Source organism: Macrobrachium nipponense, chromosome 33 (assembly GCF_015104395.2).
Source record: "Macrobrachium nipponense isolate FS-2020 chromosome 33, ASM1510439v2, whole genome shotgun sequence".
NCBI lineage: Eukaryota > Metazoa > Arthropoda > Malacostraca > Decapoda > Palaemonidae > Macrobrachium > Macrobrachium nipponense.
Window position 1 is genome coordinate 28,550,494 of NC_087219.1, and position 7,387 is coordinate 28,557,880.

Below are 7,387 nucleotides of genomic sequence, written 5' to 3' on the forward strand. Positions count from 1 at the left end.
TACAGACGAAGTAGGCTCCAAGCATACAGCATGCTTCCCACCAGTGATATTCCTCTTCACCATGGCGATTATAGCCACTGACAAGTTGACCCTCACCATGTAGATATTGATGAAGGCGACCCAGGCTATCATTCCCAGGGCTAGGCGAGCTGGCAAGAATGCTTTGGGGAGATGAAACGAAAATATCTTAGGAATCCTTTCGACGGAGATGAAAAGATAAGTCATTTATAAAAACCCTTTCGAGAACTATTAAAAATAAATGATATATAGTAAAAATGCTATCGTGAGAGATTTAAAGTAGGTATTGCGTAAAAATCCTTTTGAGGAATAAAGAATGAATAGGTATTGTGTAAAAATCCTTTTGAAGGAGAAAGAATGAATAAGTATTGTGTAAAAAGCCTTTTGAGGGAGAAAGAATGAATAAGTATTGTGTAAAAACCCTTTTGAGGGAGAAAGAATGATTAAGTATTGTGTAAAAATCCTTTTGAGGGAGAAGTAATTAATAAGAATTGTATAAAAATCCTTTTGAGGGAGAAAGACTGATTAAGTATTGTGTAGAAATCCTTTTGAGGGAGAAAGAATGAATAAGTACTGTGTAAAAATCCTTTTGAGGGAGAAAGAATGAGTAAGTATTGTGTAAAAATCCTTTTGAGGGAGAAAGAATGAATAAATATTGTGTAAAAACCCTTTTGAAGGAGAAAGAATTAATAGGTATTGTGTAAAAATCCTTTTGAGGGAGAAAGAATGAATAAGTATTGTGTAAAATCCTTTTGAGGGAGAAAGAATGATTAGGTATTTTGTGAAAATCCTTTTGAGGGAGAAAGAATAAATAAGAATTGTGTAAAAATCCTATTGAAGGAGAAAGAATGAATAAGTATTGTGTAAAAATCCTTTTGAGGGAGAAAATATGAATAAGAATTGTGTAATAATCCTCTTGAGGGAGAAAGAAGGAATATGTATTGTGTAAAAATCCTTTCGAGAGAGATTTAAAGAATAATTAATGTGTAAAAATCCTTTCGATAGAGATTTAAAGATTACTTAATGTGTAAAATTCCTTCCGAGAGAGATTTAAAGAATAATCAATGTGTAAAAATCCTTTCGAGAGAGATTTAAAGAATAATCAACGTGTAAAAATCCTTTTAGGGATATTTAAAGTGAGTACTGCATAAAAATTCTTTCGATAGATTTAAAAGATAAGTATTGTGTAATAATAATTTCGAAAGAGATTTAATGTTAATATTGTGAGAAAATCCTTTCGAGAGAGATTTAAACAACAAGTACTTCATAAAAAAATCCTTTCGAAAGAGTTTTAATAAGTATTGCATAAAAATCCTTTCGAGAGAGGAATAAGGAATCGGTATTGTGTAAAAATCCTTTCGAGGGAGAAATAAAGAATAGTTATTGCATTAAATTCTTTTCGAGAGAGAAATAATGACCAGGTATTGGAAACCTGAATTTCAAGTCAAAGGTCCCCTTTGGTGGGCGTGGTCAATATAAATAGGATTCATCTCCTGAATAAAGATAATTATTATCAAAATTTTCAGGCAATTTTAAATCATAAATAAATTAGAACTTACTTAATCTCTGTCTCAGGAAAGAGTTCGTTTTGACGCGGCATGTCCCTATTAGTTCCATGGGTTCTCCTGTGAAGTAGAAAGAGAATTAAAGAAAACTATTGTGTCGGTTTCGTCTGTCCGTCCGCACTTTTTTTCTGTCCGCCCTCAGATCTTGAAAATTACTGACGCTAGAAGGCTGTTGATGATCCAACCTCCGATCATCAACCATTATAAATTGCAGCCCTCTAGCCTCAGTAGTTATTATTTTATTTAAGGTTAAATTTAGTAGCTATGATCGTGCGTATGGTAACGATATAGGCCAAGCCACCACCGGGCCGTGGTTAAAGTTTCACGGGCCACGGCTCATACACCATTTTACAGAGACCACCAAAACATAGATCTAGTTTCAGTGGCCTTGATTTACTTGTTTTTAATACAATCAGATAGAGATTAATTAAAAAATACAAATTTTTTCTCTCGATTAAGAACTTTCTCGTGAGAGTGACTTATTTTCAATGGTTCTCTGACAAAGTTTAAGAATAAAATTCTAATGAATTATGTTGTTAAGTATAAAAGTAGAACAAAGATATATACAAAAATACTTCATAGGCATCATCGGCTCTCCTAGCAAGTTTGAAAAGAAAATTATAATAGATTCTGTTTTTTTTTTTTTATAATATAAGACAAATATTAACGCAACAGTACTTAATATCTCTCCAGATTTCAGATTAATTGTTGCACGAGTTTCATTCCTAAAGGAAATATCCAATACTTTCAAGATTTACTGAGCTATTGGTGCTTTCTTTCTTCCATTTAGAGCCGATGGGGCAAGCATCCCAAATCCAAACAATAATAAAAAAAAAGGACACGTTTCCAGGAATGAAAAATCGAACGAATTTTTGAAAACAGGTTGGCGATGAACTCTAGATTCTCTATAAGAGCAGAAAGGAAACTCAAAACAAGATTCATAGTGTCTCCTCACTTCTTAAGTTTAGTAATGCTGATTTCATTCACTGAGAATCAGTCATTATAACTGTGATTTGCTTACTTTTATATGGGTACAAATCCAAAGAGACTTATAGTCATCTCTTGAAATGAGAATACTGTATATAAACCGAGGATACTGTCTTGAAAGTATTTCCTGTAACTTGTACCAGTATAACTGTGTTTTGCTTCCTTTCAAAGTAAACTTCTCTGACCTGGATACCCATTAGAGCTCATCCTCTGTAACTTACATTTGTCATAACTGTATTTTGTTTCTTTTTAATGGTTCAATGAGTAACATCTCCAAACAGATATTGTGTAGAGAGTATTTCCTGTAACTTATATCGCTATAACTGTATTTTGTTTCCGTTCAAAAAGTATATATATTTCTCCAACCGGGTCTGCAATCACTAACATTTGATATAACTGTATTATGTTTCCTATACTATTATAGTAGATTCACATCAACCGTGTATTTGATGTCTAGGCCAGTCCCTTACGATGCTCCTGATTGGCTGTTGATAAGCCAATCACAGGGCTGGAAATTCTCAGTCTGTCTCGAGAGTTCACATAGGCAGGATGTATTTTCCACCTCTCCTAGGGGGATTATTTTGAAAGACGTATCACTCAGGAGAGGTGGAACATAGATCCTACCCATTTGAACTCTCTCGAGAGACTGAGAGTTTTCAGCCCTGTGATTGGCTTATCAACAGCCAATCAGGAACGTCATAAGGGAATGGCCTAGACATCAAATGCACGGTTGATGTGAATCTACTATAGCAAGCCTGTCAAAACCCTATAGACAAAGGGTACGTTCTAGGGAGTACCCCCTGCCACCTACATAAGGTGGAATCGGAAAACACTACCATTGAATACATACAATGTCCAGACCAAAAGCCAATAGCTGGGAAACTATGGTAATGTCACTGAGCGCAGAAAGGAAATTAGAAAAAAAAAAAAACAATCCTAGGAGAGGGTTATGGAAAGCAAGGTGGAAGAAAGATGACGTGAATGGAGGTACTATAGCAATACGGTAAAAAGGAATAAAAGAGGTTGCAGCTAGTGGCGTGAGGAACCCCGCGAAGAATCTCTGATAGCGCCCATAGCTAGGATCGAATTACTGGTGTGGTATTACGAGAGAAGCACTTAACCACTTAGCGGCACAACGCTTAGCCTTGGTTTAATACTTTGTTCGTTGCTCAAGGTGCGTCTAACAGGCGGTAGAATGTGTCATATGCATACGTCGACAATTATCACAAACAGGTCACAAACACGTGTCGTCATTTATTGCAAACGGGAAATAAACGCATGTCGATATTTATCACAAAAAATCGACATTTCTGGCAAACAGGTCATAAACACGTGTCGACATTCATCGTAAACGGATAATAAACGCATGTCGACATGTATCACAAACAAATGTCGACATTTATCACAAACAGGTCATAAGCGCATGTCGACATTCATCGCAAACAGGTCATAAACACATGTCGACATTTATCACAAACAGGTCATAAATGCATGTCGTCATTCGGCACAAACAAACGTCGTCATTTATATTAAACATGACATAAACATACGAAGACAATTTATCGCACAAAGTTCATAAACGCATGTCGACATATGCGTTAAAATTTATCACAAACGCACTTCGATATTCATCACAAACATGTTATCAACACACTTGCACTTGACATTTATCACAAACACATATTCGTAATTTTACTGACAAGTAAGAATTTTTTGGGGCATTTTTTCCCTTGGAACCCTAGTTGTTTTTGTTTACCTTCTCATACAATTCTTTGTGTCACGTTCTAAAGCAGAAGTAAATGCCAATCCTTCATACCCATCGTATATTTGATAATATGAAAGGATTACAATTACTTTTTGACGGACAAAGAGTTAAAAATGATTTTTTGACGATTTTTGTTTCAGTAGTGAAAGAAATTGTTACAATTACCTTTTGACGGACAAATGAGATAAAAATAATTTTTTTAACGATTTTTGTTTCAGTATAGAAAGAAATTCTTACAAATACCTTTTGACGGGCAAATGAGTTAAAGATAATTTTTTGACGATTTTTGTCTCAGTAAAGAAAAAAATTCTTACAATTACCTTTTTAGGGACAAATGAGTTAAAAATATTTTTTTTACTTTTTGTGTTTCAGCAGAGAAAGAAATTCTTACAATTACCTTTTGACGGACAAATGAGTTGAAATCATTTTTTTAACGATTTCTGTTTCAGCAGAGAAAGAAATTCTCACAATTACCTTTTCTTAGACAATGAGTTAAAAATAATTTTTTGCCGATTTGTGTTTCAGGAGAAAAAGCAATTCTTACAATGACCTTTTGACGGACAAATGAGTTAAAGATAATTTCTGACGATTTGTGTTTCAGTATAGAAAGAAATTCTCACAATTACCTTTTGACGGAGAAATGAGTTAAAGATAATTGCTTGACGATTTGTGTTTCAGCATAGAAAGAAATTCTCACAATTACCTTTTGACGGACAAATGAGTTAAAAATATTTTTTTTGACGATTTGTGTTTCAGCAGAGAAAGAAATTCTCACAATTATCTTTTGACAGGCAATGAGTTAAAAATAATTTTTGACGATTTGTGTTTCAGTATAGAAAGAAATTCTTACAATAAACTTTTGACGGACAAATGAGTTAAAGATAATTTTTTGACGATTTTTGTTTCAGCACAGAAAGAAATTCTCACAATTATTTTTTGACGGACAAATGCAGAGGCGGAAGTAACTCCAGTCAGTGAGTTATAAATCCTTTTTTAAAATAGATTTTGGACGATTTTTCCATTGGGAACACTTTTGCGTCACTTTCTACAGCTGAATTAGACACTATCCATCTGACAAAACCACTGGTAATTTAGAAACAAATTCCAGTTAATTAGAATTTCCTTTTAAACTCCATTCAATTACAATTACCTTTGGACGAACAAACGCAGAGATGAATGTATACCCCTGTTACCACAACAACTTAGGAACTAACTAGCGCAGTGCAGATGGGCTAGGGGTCGGTCTAGTGAGCATCCGTGCCTTCAGCCTTTCATAATCAATTAACGTTTGCTCAGTCACTTCCTACTGCCGTTGTTCGGTGGCTGTAGGGATTACTGACAATCACGTAACGGAGAGAGAGGAGAGAGAGAGAGAGAGAGAGAGAGAGAGAGGGCGGGGGGAGCCCCCTTTATCAGTCTTGGTTATTGTTGATATATTTGTACAAAATATAAAGCAATAGTGAAATGGATGATGAGAGAGAGAGAGAGAGAGAGAGAGAGAGAGAGAGTGAAAGGGGGGGGTTGGGGGCGAAGCTCCCTTTACTAGTCTTAGTTATTGTTGGTATATTTGTACTAGTTATGTGAATATCAATCTTAAAATGGATGACTTTTCTGAGAAAGAAGAGAGAGAGAGAGAAGAGAGAGAGAGAGAGAGAGAGGGGGGAGCTCCCTTTATCAGTCTTAGTTATTGCTGAGTTATTTGTACAAAATATATGAATATCACTAGTAAAATGGATGACTTTTCTGATGAGAGGGAGAAAGAGAGAATGTTTGCGTATTCTGATTAATGAAACTATGAGGGAGTATTGTGGAAAATGATAATTCACTATTCATAAACACCATAAATATTCATAAATGTGAACACATACACTGACAGACGTAGATAAATACATATCAGCCTTCATTCCTTCGTTTGTCAAAGGATAAACAAACTTGCAAAGACACAAACACGCACAACACATACGCACAAACAAGGGGAAAATATATTCTCCCTCATTACTTCGTGGGAGTAATGAATTCGCAAAATATTTCCCAAGGGAACCACAAGGCGGAATTCCTTGATGAAGAACAACGCCGCCACCTGCTCCCCAACAAGACAAACACCAAGGAACAACCCCCCCCCCCCCCCACCGCAAGAACTGAAGGAAATAAGGTAAGTGCAAAGTGGTGGTACACACCCGAGTAATTTGAAGTCTGACTAAAACGGAAATATCCAACGTTGCAGAACTTAACATATATATGAGTGTGAAAGGAAACGTTTATGATAAATATCTTAAAATAGTTCAACAGATAAATGGAAATTTCAGGGTCAAATGCAAAAAAACCTGTATCAATGAAGGTCTTATTCCAGCAAATAAAAATTATTTTAATAATTAAGTATGAAACCCATAAAATTACTGTGTAATAACGTGTTTACTTATAAGTATTTACATTCTATTTTATAAGTAAACACGTTATACACAGTAATTTTGTGGGTTTCTTTTTCAGTCTTCAAAATGAAAACTGATAGAAGTTTTTGTTTGGATAATAATAATAATAATAATAATAATAATAATAATAATAATAATAATAATAATAATAATAATAATAATAATGAGTTATTATTAAAAACAATAATATTTGTACTTATAAATGAAAATATTTACACATACGGAACACATATAATAATAATAATAATAATAATAATAATAATAATAATAATAATAATAATAATAATAATAATAATAATAATATCCTTTATTTCAGCTCTGGGCCATATACATGGAATATACATAATGAGTTATTATTACAACCAATAATAGTTGTCATTATAAATGGAAATATTTACACATACAGAACCCCACACTATATATACCACCCAGTCGAATTGGAGGACTGTGATAGACACAAAAATAATAATAATAATAACAATTATGATTGCTATCGTTGAGAAAATTTACATATATTGGATTGTCTAAGAAGATAATTTTAACTTACTTCCTTAGAATGAAAAACTATGTAAAAAGACAAATTGACAATAATAATAATATCCTTTATTTCAGCTCTGGGCCAT

The 7,387-nt window shown here is 33.8% G+C and overlaps 1 long non-coding RNA gene across 1 annotated transcript in view; it reads right to left on the reverse strand.

The window, feature by feature from the left end:
* Window positions 1-5,530, reverse strand: part of LOC135202715 (uncharacterized) — a 10,666-nt gene extending 5,136 nt beyond the window's left edge. Inside the window, exons 1-3 of the long non-coding RNA XR_010311797.1 lie at window positions 5,486-5,530; window positions 1,578-1,643; window positions 1-161 (exon numbers count right to left, since the gene is read on the reverse strand). The exon at window positions 1-161 is cut by the window's left edge and continues 7 nt beyond it. This is a non-coding gene — a long non-coding RNA (uncharacterized LOC135202715). The remainder of the gene's footprint in view (window positions 162-1,577; window positions 1,644-5,485) is intronic.
* Between the last annotated feature and the right edge of the window lie 1,857 nt (window positions 5,531-7,387).